This window comes from Leptidea sinapis, chromosome 16, assembly GCF_905404315.1.
Source record: "Leptidea sinapis chromosome 16, ilLepSina1.1, whole genome shotgun sequence".
Classification (NCBI taxonomy): Eukaryota; Metazoa; Arthropoda; class Insecta; order Lepidoptera; family Pieridae; genus Leptidea; species Leptidea sinapis.
The window spans coordinates 6,253,669-6,270,250 of NC_066280.1; the positions used below are offsets into that span (position 1 = coordinate 6,253,669).

The 16,582-nt window shown below is 32.5% G+C and overlaps 1 long non-coding RNA gene across 3 annotated transcripts in view; it reads left to right on the forward strand.

Annotated features, from left to right (window-relative positions):
• LOC126968849 (uncharacterized) overlaps nucleotides 1-16,582 on the forward strand; it is a 42,577-nt gene that overhangs the window by 10,420 nt on the left and 15,575 nt on the right. For 2 of the 3 annotated variants that reach the window (XR_007730302.1, XR_007730301.1), the window contains exon 1: nucleotides 13,173-14,803. This is a non-coding gene — a long non-coding RNA (uncharacterized LOC126968849). Of the gene's footprint in view, nucleotides 1-5,975; nucleotides 6,099-13,172; nucleotides 14,804-16,582 lie in introns of those variants that run through there. The other variant, XR_007730303.1, reaches the window with a different exon arrangement.

A 16,582-nucleotide genomic window follows, 5' to 3' on the forward strand; every position in this document is an offset into this window, starting at 1 on the left:
GTAGATCATTAAATTATCTATAAAAAATGTACCGATACTTTTTTTCCTACGAGCCACCGTTTCTGAGATATTAACTATTCAAAAACTTATAAAAACGCGCTAAGTACACTACCTCATAGGTGGCGTGGAAACTAACTTTTTGAATCGTTATATCTCAGAAACGGTGGCTCGTAGGAAAAAAAGTATCGGTACATTTTTAATGGATAATTTTACGATCTACAATTTTTGTCCGAGATACTTTTATGATAAAACTTACCTACCGTTTTGCTGAAAATCGCGAAAAACGAATGTGAGTAAGTAAGTACACCTTCCTTAAAGGCCGGCAACGCTCTTGTGATTCCTCTGGTGTTGCAAGAGAATGTGGGCGGCGGTGATCACTTAACACCAGGTGACCCGTACGCTCGTTTGTCCTCCTATTCCATAAAAAAAAAAGTAAGTAAAAATTAAAAGAGCGATTTTTTCTTCGAAGCCGCAATGCATATTTAATATTATGTAATTAATAAATAGTAAAATCAAATCAAAATCACTTTATTCACATATCAGAGTTTACACGTTCATATCGTTCGCGTGCACCACACATACGGCAGTCGGCGTCGAGAGTCGAGTCCGTAGCGGACGCCGAATTCAACGCCGCTCAAGTTTTTTCTTGTAAAAAGAGAGGGTTAACAAGTGAAACGCACGCGAGAAAATACAAACGCACAACAACCCCACCACAACAACTGCTGCTGTTTTATTATTCTCGTCGTCGTCATCGTCATTCATATTTTAAAGAAAGAAAGAAAAAGTTTATTCATGACGATAGTACAATAAAACATGAAACAAAATTGAGAAATATTATTTTCTATACGTCACAAAGTGGTCCCAACTCAGCATATTTGCTGGTTTGAAAACCAGCGCTGGTCTTCCGTTGGGCCATTTGGTGACGTCGCCTTAAAGATAATTATTATATAGTAATTATTGCGTAGACTGAGTAAACAAGTTGAGTTCTCAATTCCCTGAAGTTTCTAAGTTGACAACTCTATTAAATGTCAATCTGAGTTCGAAACATTAAAGTAATATGTGATCACAGATCAGTTTACAATTTACATTATTTATTTATTATTGTTTGTTTTTGAGTGAAACAAAAAGAATATACATTAAAATATTAACTAATTAAAAGTAACCAACTATATATAACTAAAAACGACTAAAGTACGGTACCTACTCATAATTGCACTACTTAAATATGGGTTAATGTTATTAGACTGAGATGTAAAATAAAACTTTACCTGACATAGATAATGGAGAAGACACTCTTGGTGAGTATCCTTGCACCTTGTATTATAATCTTATAAAATAGAAAATACTAAGCAATATACTTTTATAAAATACAGGTTTCATATCTCAGTATTTCCTGCTTTTTTTGATGATCTAGCATAAACTGTTTGATTTTTAATTTAAAACTGTATTCCTTGCATTTCAGGCTCCTCAGTGGCGGTGGAATATTGTTCCAACACTTGGAAGCAGCATAGCTAAAACTTCCTCGAAAGGCTGCTGAACTGTGTTGTGGTATTGTGATTTGCATAACAGCCTTTCGAGTATCACAGGCCCTATGACTGGAAAACCTGGAGAGCTTTTTATATAAATAAGTAGGAAACTTGTACTTTATTACATCAAAGAGCAGGCAAGCTAAGTGAAGCTTACGCCTGTGTCTCAATTTTAGGATACAGTGTTTATTAAGGTATGGTGTCACATAAGCCCTTAAAGAAATGTTAAAGCAAAAACGAGCACACGCATTTTGAACACGTTGTATAAGATTTTGGGTTTTTCCTAATAGACGGGGTCCAACTACTGTGTCCATGTAGTTGAGTTTTAAGAGTATTAGTGACTCAGCTAATTGAACACGCAGTCTGTCAGTTACATAGGGTCTTAATCGGTACAAAATTTTCAGCCTATAGAAGCAGTTCTGAACTGATTGTGCAACATGCTTCTCAAATCGCAAGTCAGTGTCCATTATCAGCCCTAAATTTCTTACTTCATATATTTGCTCAATTAATTCACCGTTAAGCCTTACTTTTTCTAATGTATTTATTTTATTTACTTGTTGCTTACTACCACATATCAAATACTTGGTTTTATCTGCATTCAAATTCAAATAGTTTATTTCTCAAAATAGGATAACCGCATCACTTTTTGAAGTCAAGAAAATATACAAATAATAGAATAATACAGTCCTACTGCTAAATTATTATAATATTATTTACATTGCTTTAATCCCATGCACTTTTATCTGTTATATAATCTTTAATTGTATAATAAGCTTTTTTTAAAAGTTTCTGTTTAACAAATATTTTAAACTTTTTTAATTGTAGTTTGCAAATTTCTTCAGGGATTTTATTATAAAAACGGACACATTGTCCTCTGAATGATTTGTCTATTTTCGTTAGCCTTGTGTGAATCAGAGCAAGATTATGTTTGTTTCTAGTGTTGCAGTTATGAATGTCACTGTTTTTTTTAAAACGATCTATATTTTTATGCACAAATATTAGGTTTTCAAATATGTATTGACATGGTACTGTTAATATGTTGATCTCCTTAAATTTATCTCTCAACGAATGTCTACTGGACAGATTGTAGATTGCTCGAACAGCTCTTTTCTGCAGCACAAAAATCGTTTGAATATCACTAACGTGTCCCCACAGTAATATACCGTAAGACATAACAGTATGGAAATAACTAAAATATACGACATGTGCCGTGTCTTCGTTTGTGAGCTGGTGAATTTTCCTTACAGCAAATGCTGCAGAACTAAGTCTTTTCGCCAAACCAGCTATATGTGGACGCCATTGGAGTTTTGCGTCTAAAGTAATACCCAAAAAAAATGTGGTGTCTACAAGTTCCAAGTACTCCCCGTTCACAAGTACATTTGAATTCACCTGACTGACATTTGGGGTTATGAATTTAATACATTTAGTTTTCTTACTATTCAAAAGCAAATTATTAGCATTGAACCAATGAACAATTTTAGACAAAGCATTGTTTACATCATCCAAGACTGATTCACGTCTTTTAATCTCAAATAAAAGGGATGTGTCATCAGCGAATAGAACAATTTCATGATTATCCTTAACAACATATGGCAAATCATTTATATAGATCAAGAATAGAAATGGACCAAGAATTGAACCCTGTGGGACACCCATTTTTATGGTTGATCCAGGGGCGCGCTTTCCATTTATATCAACAGTCTGAATTCTATTTTCTAAATAAGAACTAATAAGTGTCAGCGCATTGTTCCTGATGCCATAGTGTTGTAATTTCCTGATAAGAGTCTCGTGTTGGACGCAATCGAATGCCTTAGATAGATCACAAAAAACACCGAGCGCATCCATTGAATCCTCCCAGGCATCATAGATATGATGAATAAGCTCAACACCCGCATCAGTTGTTGAGCGACCTTTCGTAAATCCAAACTGTTTACACGTCAGCAAAGTACTAAAGTGTGTCTGCATTTGATTTAAAATAAGTTTTTCAAAGATTTTACTGAAAACAGGCAATACAGATATAGGTCTAAAATTTGAGAGATCACTAGTATTACCTGATTTAAAAACAGGTATTGTCTTACTGTATTTCATCAGATCAGGAAAGGTACCACAGTCAATACATTTATTAAATATTATTGCTAATTGTGGAGCTATGACAGAGATTATAGTTTTAATTAAACTGACAGAATGACCCCAGATGTCAATTGTATTTTTTAATTTTAAAGAGTTAAATACTTTAACGACCTCAGTATAGTGCACATATTGAAATTTAAAATATTTAGAACATTCTTCGACATTTTCTTTCAACATAGTTTCAGCTAGTAGAGGTGAAGAATTTAGGGACTCAGTTGTTGAGATTGGGATATTCAAAAAGAAATTGTCAAATAATGAAGCTATTTCAGTTTCTGATTTAACCGTTTTCCCGTTATATTGTAGGCAATAATCAGTCTTATGTGATTTAGACTTTCCTGTCTCAGCATTAATAATGCTCCAAGTGGTTTTTATTTTATCATTGCTATTCTTAATCTTTTCACTTAAAAAACGAGATTTAGCTGTTCTACATGCTATTTTAAATATTTTGGAATATTTTTTAACATAACTAATGAATTTAACACTTGTGTTAAATTTTTTCTCATTATATGATTCATACAGTCGTTTTCTACTTTTATGGATGCCTACAGTAGCCCAGTCGCTAAAGCATGGCCTTTTATTTATAAAAATAGTCTTGGGTGTAAATACTGAGTTATATTCCTCACTAACAATTTTAAAAAATTCATTATAATGTGTATTAGGGATTTCACATACTTTAAGTGATGGTAGTTTTAACATCAAGTTATGTTTAAATATTTCAAAGTGTTTTGTGGTTTTTGTTATTACAGTACATTCTTCTTTAGATTTATTAGTAACACTAGGCAATTTAAATGTACTTGCTGACCACAGTGGTCAGAAGTAAGCTTACTTATAATATACTTACTAGTTATTGTATTACAATCTGTAAAAATATTGTCTATGCATGTTGCTGAAAAAGATGTAAGTCTACTAGGTTCTAAAAATATATTTTTACAGTTAAATGATTGAAACAAACCTTTTAATTTGGTGCACAAAGAGGAATTTTCCTCTAATAAATCTACATTGAAGTCTCCACATATAATTTTTTTTTTTGTTTTTATTACAAATCATTGATACAGCTTTCTCCATTACATTTTCAAAACTGTCATATGGTGCCGAGGGTGGTCTGTATATGCTCATAATAATTAATTGCTCCAATTCAACACAGGCTATTTCAATAATCCGTTCTATTGAGAGTCTGACAATGTCTTTCCGCTCCTTATATTCAGTTCATTACTGATCAGTATTAAAGTGCCACCATGTATGGCTTGTTCTCTACTGAATGAACTACCAATCTGGTGACTATTTAAATTAAAAATTAACTGATGACATTTTAGCCAATGTTCTGTAATGCACAGTTTATCTATATTGTCACAGTTCATGAATAACTCTATTTCCAAATCTTTACCTAGCATACCCTGTATATTTTGGTGTACTAAGTTTATAAGTTTAAAATTTTTTGTATTTCGTTTAACATTTGAATGTTTACAAGAATAAGTATTAAACAAAAAGTCTGAGCTAGAGGCATTCTCTATTGTACACTTATCTAAAAAAAATTGTTTGGAATGCTTTCCAAAGTCTTAAAACTATTTGCTTGCCCAATAGAGGCAATTTGGCAATCATTAGTTGGACAATTTTCCATACATGTCTGTAAACTACAACTAGTATGTTGCCCAAAAGAGGCAGTCAGGCTAACCAAATATTTGGTTGAGTTATTTATACAATATGATAATGCAACAGCTATTCTGTTTTTGTGAAATTTGGAAATACAATTGTACTTTTCTATAAAATAGTTAATATTTATATAATTATTGATGTCAATTACATGTAATTTGCTATTATATTGGGTCATCATATGCAGTGATAAATTTAATGCATATGTTGAATAATTTTGTTCATAGGACAAGTTTCTACTATATGGAAAAGTGAACAATACTAATTGCCTAACATTTTATAAACTCAGTTTTTGTACATTTTTTTGTAGTTCTTTTTTGTTCATATTCCTTGTCTGTCCTATAAATACAATTACAATGCTCTTAGGAGAAAATTTAAAATTACAAATATTCTTAACAATGCCCTGGTAAGAACAGGCAGGCATACAGTAGTTAGTTATCTGATAATTCAAATATTTATTCAGTGAATGACACATATGTCTTCCAACTTCGTCACTAAACATTAAAACTATTATTTTGTTGAGAATACTTATTAATTGTATTATGCTTTTTGACTTGGTCCTTACATCTAATAGGTTTACATTGAGTAGAAGGTCATTTTTTTTGGACCACATTGCTATCCTAGCTAGATCTTCATTAAGTTTTTTAATGGTTTGATCAATGTCTGCAGGCAAGCAAGAGATATACACCTGTATATCATCTGCATAAATGTGAAAATTACAGTACTGAATATGGCTTTTAATATCGGCAGCATATAGAATGAAGAGAATTGGACCCAATATAGAACCCTGAGGTACTCCTCGATTTACACTAACCTTATTTGAAAATATTGTAGTCCCATCATTTCTCTGTAATTTCACATATTGAGAGCGATTGCTCAAGTAACTGTTAAACCATTTCAAAGCACTGTTATCAACTCCATAGTATCTAAGTTTGGAAAGCAGCAAAGTGGTATTTATTGAGTCAAATGCCATAGAGAAATCTAACAACACTAGAAGTGTACACATCCCATTGTCTTGTGCATGGAGTATATTGTCAGTAACATCAAGCAAAGCTCTTACTGTACTTCGACCTTTTCGGAATCCTGACTGTACTTCAGGTAAAATATTATTATCTTCAAGATATTTCGTTAATTGTATACAAACAGCTTTCTCCAACACCTTTGATAAACATGGCAATATACTTATAGGCCTAAGATCTTTTAACTCACATGGGTTTGGTTTTTTTGAATAGGCTTCACAATTGCAGTTTTCCATATATCTGGGCATGTGGATGTGCTAAAAGACTTATTTATAATGTTTTTTATTGTGTCTGTGTATGTAAATGTCATAATAAGCATTTCCAGAGTAATATTATCACAACCCTCGGCATTTGACTTAAGGCTCTGTATGATTTTATAAATTTCATCCAGATCAACCATCTCAATGTGAAATACAGCTTACAATTAAAAAATGATTATTGATCATATCCGGGTCACTAAAGTACATTGGCAATTCAATATTATTATTTTTAGGTAATAAGACATTTATTAAGTTTTTCCATAGTTGTTCCGGTTGATTTATCTTATTATTTATATGATGTTTAAAAAATGCAGACTTTTCAAAGAAAAGTGCTTTATTTACAGATGATTTTAATATTTTATAATACTCTTTTTTTGAAGGTAGCCTTGTCTTATGGAAATCCATCATAGCCTTATCCCTCAGCCTCATCATAATTTTAATTGTGTCAGTTATCCATGGATGGCTGGGATCTTTGACAATTATAGTTTTTATAGGCGCATGAATATTAAATATAGTTAATACGTTATGGTTCAGTAACCTGACCATTTCATTAACATTGTCAAGTGATGATATTAAGTCCCATTTCACACATCTCAAATAATCATCAAAACTGTCCGCACATATCATGTTTTTAGGTCTGTATGTTATTGTTTTGGGTTTGGGTTTATTGCATTTAATATTAAATTCACATACAATAAGACAGTGTCCTAATATATAGCCTAAAGGCTCTACTATAGTATTTTTAGTATTCAAATCAGTGCAAACAATATCAATAAGAGTTTGACTAGATGTTGTGAAGTGAGTTGGTTCTGTAACAACTTGTGTCAAGTTAAAACATGAAATAAAGGTATTTAATTTACATTTGTCACTGTGATTATTACAAAGCATATTAATATCTCCAAGTAAAATCAAATTATCATAAATAGGAATGGAACTAATTGTATCTGTCAATGCATTAAAAAATAAGTCAATGCTCATCCAAGGTGGCCGATATGCAGTGCCAATCACTAACTTCCTTCCATTAAGGGTCATTGTAAGCCACATTTGTTCCACTGAACTATGCAATGGATCTACTGGGTGACGGAGGATATGCACATTCATATTTCTTTTGGTATAAAACCCAACACCACCCCCTCGCGTACGCACTTGTAAAGGGCGGGGATGTGTCGAAGTTGGTAACTATGCAAAGTGGGGGCCCGACCCTCTTCAGCCGATCTGAGCCATGTCTTCCCGCTGTGGCCTTTATTCCATCAATAGATCTTCTTGTGGGCCCACCTCCCATACTTCTCTTGTTCCTTGTAAACCAGAACTTTATAGTTTTGGACCAATATTCGTGTCCCCTAATAATTGCATGTGCTGTCCGTTTTTCTTTTTTTTTAATTTAAATAAAATAAATTATTAATTATTAATTTATCATAAAAATACCTCAGAAAAAAAATGTAGATCATTAAATTATCTATAAAAAATGTACCGATACTTTTTTTCCTACGAGCCACCGTTTCTGAGATATTAACTATTCAAAAACTTATAAAAACGCGCTAAGTACACTACCTCATAGGTGGCGTGGAAACTAACTTTTTGAATCGTTATATCTCAGAAACGGTGGCTCGTAAGAAAAAAAAGTATCGGTACATTTTTAATGGATAATTTTACGATCTACAATTTTTGTCCGAGATACTTTTATGATAAAACTTACCTACCGTTTTGCTGAAAATCGCGAAAAACGAATGTGAGTAAGTAAGTACACCTTCCTTAAAGGCCGGCAACGCTCTTGTGATTCCTCTGGTGTTGCAAGAGAATGTGGGCGGCGGTGATCACTTAACACCAGGTGACCCGTACGCTCGTTTGTCCTCCTATTCCATAAAAAAAAAAGTAAGTAAAAATTAAAAGAGCGATTTTTTCTTCGAAGCCGCAATGCATATTTAATATTATGTAATTAATAAATAGTAAAATCAAATCAAAATCACTTTATTCACATATCAGAGTTTACACGTTCATATCGTTCGCGTGCACCACACATACGGCAGTCGGCGTCGAGAGTCGAGTCCGTAGCGGACGCCGAATTCAACGCCGCTCAAGTTTTTTCTTGTAAAAAGAGAGGGTTAACAAGTGAAACGCACGCGAGAAAATACAAACGCACAACAACCCCACCACAACAACTGCTGCTGTTTTATTATTCTCGTCGTCGTCATCGTCATTCATATTTTAAAGAAAGAAAGAAAAAGTTTATTCATGACGATAGTACAATAAAACATGAAACAAAATTGAGAAATATTATTTTCTATACGTCACAAAGTGGTCCCAACTCAGCATATTTGCTGGTTTGAAAACCAGCGCTGGTCTTCCGTTGGGCCATTTGGTGACGTCGCCTTAAAGATAATTATTATATAGTAATTATTGCGTAGACTGAGTAAACAAGTTGAGTTCTCAATTCCCTGAAGTTTCTAAGTTGACAACTCTATTAAATGTCAATCTGAGTTCGAAACATTAAAGTAATATGTGATCACAGATCAGTTTACAATTTACATTATTTATTTATTATTGTTTGTTTTTGAGTGAAACAAAAAGAATATACATTAAAATATTAACTAATTAAAAGTAACCAACTATATATAACTAAAAACGACTAAAGTACGGTACCTACTCATAATTGCACTACTTAAATATGGGTTAATGTTATTAGACTGAGATGTAAAATAAAACTTTACCTGACATAGATAATGGAGAAGACACTCTTGGTGAGTATCCTTGCACCTTGTATTATAATCTTATAAAATAGAAAATACTAAGCAATATACTTTTATAAAATACAGGTTTCATATCTCAGTATTTCCTGCTTTTTTTGATGATCTAGCATAAACTGTTTGATTTTTAATTTAAAACTGTATTCCTTGCATTTCAGGCTCCTCAGTGGCGGTGGAATATTGTTCCAACACTTGGAAGCAGCATAGCTAAAACTTCCTCGAAAGGCTGCTGAACTGTGTTGTGGTATTGTGATTTGCATAACAGCCTTTCGAGTATCACAGGCCCTATGACTGGAAAACCTGGAGAGCTTTTTATATAAATAAGTAGGAAACTTGTACTTTATTACATCAAAGAGCAGGCAAGCTAAGTGAAGCTTACGCCTGTGTCTCAATTTTAGGATACAGTGTTTATTAAGGTATGGTGTCACATAAGCCCTTAAAGAAATGTTAAAGCAAAAACGAGCACACGCATTTTGAACACGTTGTATAAGATTTTGGGTTTTTCCTAATAGACGGGGTCCAACTACTGTGTCCATGTAGTTGAGTTTTAAGAGTATTAGTGACTCAGCTAATTGAACACGCAGTCTGTCAGTTACATAGGGTCTTAATCGGTACAAAATTTTCAGCCTATAGAAGCAGTTCTGAACTGATTGTGCAACATGCTTCTCAAATCGCAAGTCAGTGTCCATTATCAGCCCTAAATTTCTTACTTCATATATTTGCTCAATTAATTCACCGTTAAGCCTTACTTTTTCTAATGTATTTATTTTATTTACTTGTTGCTTACTACCACATATCAAATACTTGGTTTTATCTGCATTCAAATTCAAATAGTTTATTTCTCAAAATAGGATAACCGCATCACTTTTTGAAGTCAAGAAAATATACAAATAATAGAATAATACAGTCCTACTGCTAAATTATTATAATATTATTTACATTGCTTTAATCCCATGCACTTTTATCTGTTATATAATCTTTAATTGTATAATAAGCTTTTTTTAAAAGTTTCTGTTTAACAAATATTTTAAACTTTTTTAATTGTAGTTTGCAAATTTCTTCAGGGATTTTATTATAAAAACGGACACATTGTCCTCTGAATGATTTGTCTATTTTCGTTAGCCTTGTGTGAATCAGAGCAAGATTATGTTTGTTTCTAGTGTTGCAGTTATGAATGTCACTGTTTTTTTTAAAACGATCTATATTTTTATGCACAAATATTAGGTTTTCAAATATGTATTGACATGGTACTGTTAATATGTTGATCTCCTTAAATTTATCTCTCAACGAATGTCTACTGGACAGATTGTAGATTGCTCGAACAGCTCTTTTCTGCAGCACAAAAATCGTTTGAATATCACTAACGTGTCCCCACAGTAATATACCGTAAGACATAACAGTATGGAAATAACTAAAATATACGACATGTGCCGTTTCTTCGTTTGTGAGCTGGTGAATTTTCCTTACAGCAAATGCTGCAGAACTAAGTCTTTTCGCCAAACCAGCTATATGTGGACGCCATTGGAGTTTTGCGTCTAAAGTAATACCCAAAAAAAATGTGGTGTCTACAAGTTCCAAGTACTCCCCGTTCACAAGTACATTTGAATTCACCTGACTGACATTTGGGGTTATGAATTTAATACATTTAGTTTTCTTACTATTCAAAAGCAAATTATTAGCATTGAACCAATGAACAATTTTAGACAAAGCATTGTTTACATCATCCAAGACTGATTCACGTCTTTTAATCTCAAATAAAAGGGATGTGTCATCAGCGAATAGAACAATTTCATGATTATCCTTAACAACATATGGCAAATCATTTATATAGATCAAGAATAGAAATGGACCAAGAATTGAACCCTGTGGGACACCCATTTTTATGGTTGATCCAGGGGCGCGCTTTCCATTTATATCAACAGTCTGAATTCTATTTTCTAAATAAGAACTAATAAGTGTCAGCGCATTGTTCCTGATGCCATAGTGTTGTAATTTCCTGATAAGAGTCTCGTGTTGGACGCAATCGAATGCCTTAGATAGATCACAAAAAACACCGAGCGCATCCATTGAATCCTCCCAGGCATCATAGATATGATGAATAAGCTCAACACCCGCATCAGTTGTTGAGCGACCTTTCGTAAATCCAAACTGTTTACACGTCAGCAAAGTACTAAAGTGTGTCTGCATTTGATTTAAAATAAGTTTTTCAAAGATTTTACTGAAAACAGGCAATACAGATATAGGTCTAAAATTTGAGAGATCACTAGTATTACCTGATTTAAAAACAGGTATTGTCTTACTGTATTTCATCAGATCAGGAAAGGTACCACAGTCAATACATTTATTAAATATTATTGCTAATTGTGGAGCTATGACAGAGATTATAGTTTTAATTAAACTGACAGAATGACCCCAGATGTCAATTGTATTTTTTAATTTTAAAGAGTTAAATACTTTAACGACCTCAGTATAGTGCACATATTGAAATTTAAAATATTTAGAACATTCTTCGACATTTTCTTTCAACATAGTTTCAGCTAGTAGAGGTGAAGAATTTAGGGACTCAGTTGTTGAGATTGGGATATTCAAAAAGAAATTGTCAAATAATGAAGCTATTTCAGTTTCTGATTTAACCGTTTTCCCGTTATATTGTAGGCAATAATCAGTCTTATGTGATTTAGACTTTCCTGTCTCAGCATTAATAATGCTCCAAGTGGTTTTTATTTTATCATTGCTATTCTTAATCTTTTCACTTAAAAAACGAGATTTAGCTGTTCTACATGCTATTTTAAATATTTTGGAATATTTTTTAACATAACTAATGAATTTAACACTTGTGTTAAATTTTTTCTCATTATATGATTCATACAGTCGTTTTCTACTTTTATGGATGCCTACAGTAGCCCAGTCGCTAAAGCATGGCCTTTTATTTATAAAAATAGTCTTGGGTGTAAATACTGAGTTATATTCCTCACTAACAATTTTAAAAAATTCATTATAATGTGTATTAGGGATTTCACATACTTTAAGTGATGGTAGTTTTAACATCAAGTTATGTTTAAATATTTCAAAGTGTTTTGTGGTTTTTGTTATTACAGTACATTCTTCTTTAGATTTATTAGTAACACTAGGCAATTTAAATGTACTTGCTGACCACAGTGGTCAGAAGTAAGCTTACTTATAATATACTTACTAGTTATTGTATTACAATCTGTAAAAATATTGTCTATGCATGTTGCTGAAAAAGATGTAAGTCTACTAGGTTCTAAAAATATATTTTTACAGTTAAATGATTGAAACAAACCTTTTAATTTGGTGCACAAAGAGGAATTTTCCTCTAATAAATCTACATTGAAGTCTCCACATATAATTTTTTTTTTTTGTTTTTATTACAAATCATTGATACAGCTTTCTCCATTACATTTTCAAAACTGTCATATGGTGCCGAGGGTGGTCTGTATATGCTCATAATAATTAATTGCTCCAATTCAACACAGGCTATTTCAATAATCCGTTCTATTGAGAGTCTGACAATGTCTTTCCGCTCCTTATATTCAGTTCATTACTGATCAGTATTAAAGTGCCACCATGTATGGCTTGTTCTCTACTGAATGAACTACCAATCTGGTGACTATTTAAATTAAAAATTAACTGATGACATTTTAGCCAATGTTCTGTAATGCACAGTTTATCTATATTGTCACAGTTCATGAATAACTCTATTTCCAAATCTTTACCTAGCATACCCTGTATATTTTGGTGTACTAAGTTTATAAGTTTAAAATTTTTTGTATTTCGTTTAACATTTGAATGTTTACAAGAATAAGTATTAAACAAAAAGTCTGAGCTAGAGGCATTCTCTATTGTACACTTATCTAAAAAAAATTGTTTGGAATGCTTTCCAAAGTCTTAAAACTATTTGCTTGCCCAATAGAGGCAATTTGGCAATCATTAGTTGGACAATTTTCCATACATGTCTGTAAACTACAACTAGTATGTTGCCCAAAAGAGGCAGTCAGGCTAACCAAATATTTGGTTGAGTTATTTATACAATATGATAATGCAACAGCTATTCTGTTTTTGTGAAATTTGGAAATACAATTGTACTTTTCTATAAAATAGTTAATATTTATATAATTATTGATGTCAATTACATGTAATTTGCTATTATATTGGGTCATCATATGCAGTGATAAATTTAATGCATATGTTGAATAATTTTGTTCATAGGACAAGTTTCTACTATATGGAAAAGTGAACAATACTAATTGCCTAACATTTTATAAACTCAGTTTTTGTACATTTTTTTGTAGTTCTTTTTTGTTCATATTCCTTGTCTGTCCTATAAATACAATTACAATGCTCTTAGGAGAAAATTTAAAATTACAAATATTCTTAACAATGCCCTGGTAAGAACAGGCAGGCATACAGTAGTTAGTTATCTGATAATTCAAATATTTATTCAGTGAATGACACATATGTCTTCCAACTTCGTCACTAAACATTACAACTATTATTTTGTTGAGAATACTTATTAATTGTATTATGCTTTTTGACTTGGTCCTTACATCTAATAGGTTTACATTGAGTAGAAGGTCATTTTTTTTGGACCACATTGCTATCCTAGCTAGATCTTCATTAAGTTTTTTAATGGTTTGATCAATGTCTGCAGGCAAGCAAGAGATATACACCTGTATATCATCTGCATAAATGTGAAAATTACAGTACTGAATATGGCTTTTAATATCGGCAGCATATAGAATGAAGAGAATTGGACCCAATATAGAACCCTGAGGTACTCCTCGATTTACACTAACCTTATTTGAAAATATTGTAGTCCCATCATTTCTCTGTAATTTCACATATTGAGAGCGATTGCTCAAGTAACTGTTAAACCATTTCAAAGCACTGTTATCAACTACATAGTATCTAAGTTTGGAAAGCAGCAAAGTGGTATTTATTGAGTCAAATGCCCTAGAGAAATCTAACAACACTAGAAGTGTACACATCCCATTGTCTTGTGCATGGAGTATATTGTCAGTAACATCAAGCAAAGCTCTTACTGTACTTCGACCTTTTCGGAATCCTGACTGTACTTCAGGTAAAATATTATTATCTTCAAGATATTTCGATAATTGTATACAAACAGCTTTCTCCAACACCTTTGATAAACATGGCAATATACTTATAGGCCTAAGATCTTTTAACTCACATGGGTTTGGTTTTTTTGAATAGGCTTCACAATTGCAGTTTTCCATATATCTGGGCATGTGGATGTGCTAAAAGACTTATTAATAATGTTTTTTATTATGTCTGTGTATGTAAATGTCATAATAAGTATTTCCAGAGTAATATTATCACAACCCTCGGCATTTGACTTAAGGCTCTGTATGATTTTGTAAATTTCATCCAGATCAACCATCTCAATGTGAAATACAGCTTACAATTAAAAAATGATTATTGATCATATCCGGGTCACTAAAGTACATTGGCAATTCAATATTATTATTTTTAGGTAATAAGACATTTATTAAGTTTTTCCATAGTTGTTCCGGTTGATTTATCTTATTATTTATATGATGTTTAAAAAATGCAGACTTTTCAAAGAAAAGTGCTTTATTTACAGATGATTTTAATATTTTATAATACTCTTTTTTTGAAGGTAGCCTTGTCTTATGGAAATCCATCATAGCCTTATCCCTCAGCCTCATCATAATTTTAATTGTGTCAGTTATCCATGGATGGCTGGGATCTTTGACAATTATAGTTTTTATAGGCGCATGAATATTAAATATAGTTAATACGTTATGGTTCAGTAACCTGACCATTTCATTAACATTGTCAAGTGATGATATTAAGTCCCATTTCACACATCTCAAATAATCATCAAAACTGTCCGCACATATCATGTTTTTAGGTCTGTATGTTATTGTTTTGGGTTTGGGTTTATTGCATTTAATATTAAATTCACATACAATAAGACAGTGTCCTAATATATAGCCTAAAGGCTCTACTATAGTATTTTTAGTATTCAAATCAGTGCAAACAATATCAATAAGAGTTTGACTAGATGTTGTGAAGTGAGTTGGTTCTGTAACAACTTGTGTCAAGTTAAAACATGAAATAAAGGTATTTAATTTACATTTGTCACTGTGATTATTACAAAGCATATTAATATCTCCAAGTAAAATCAAATTATCATAAATAGGAATGGAACTAATTGTATCTGTCAATGCATTAAAAAATAAGTCAATGCTCATCCAAGGTGGCCGATATGCAGTGCCAATCACTAACTTCCTTCCATTAAGGGTCATTGTAAGCCACATTTGTTCCACTGAACTATGCAATGGATCTACTGGGTGACGGAGGATATGCACATTCATATTTCTTTTGGTATAAAACCCAACACCACCCCCTCGCGTACGCACTTGTAAAGGGCGGGGATGTGTCGAAGTTGGTAACTATGCAAAGTGGGGGCCCGACCCTCTTCAGCCGATCTGAGCCATGTCTTCCCGCTGTGGCCTTTATTCCATCAATAGATCTTCTTGTGGGCCCACCTCCCATACTTCTCTTGTTCCTTGTAAACCAGAACTTTATAGTTTTGGACCAATATTCGTGTCCCCTAATAATTGCATGTGCTGTCCGTTTTTCTTTTTTTTTAATTTAAATAAAATAAATTATTAATTATTAATTTATCATAAAAATACCTCAGAAAAAAAATGTAGATCATTAAATTATCTATAAAAAATGTACCGATACTTTTTTTCCTACGAGCCACCGTTTCTGAGATATTAACTATTCAAAAACTTATAAAAACGCGCTAAGTACACTACCTCATAGGTGGCGTGGAAACTAACTTTTTGAATCGTTATATCTCAGAAACGGTGGCTCGTAGGAAAAAAAGTATTGATACATTTTTAATGGATAATTTTACGATCTACAATTTTTGTCCGAGATACTTTTATGATAAAACTTACCTACCGTTTTGCTGAAAATCGCGAAAAACGAATGTGATTAAGTAAGTACACCTTCCTTAAAGGCCGGCAACGCTCTTGTGATTCCTCTGGTGTTGCAAGAGAATGTGGGCGGCGGTGATCACTTAACACCAGGTGACCCGTACGCTCGTTTGTCCTCCTATTCCATAAAAAAAAAAGTAAGTAAAAATTAAAAGAGCGATTTTTTCTTCGAAGCCGCAATGCATATTTAATATTATGTAATTAATAAATAGTAAAATCAAATCAAAATCACTTTAT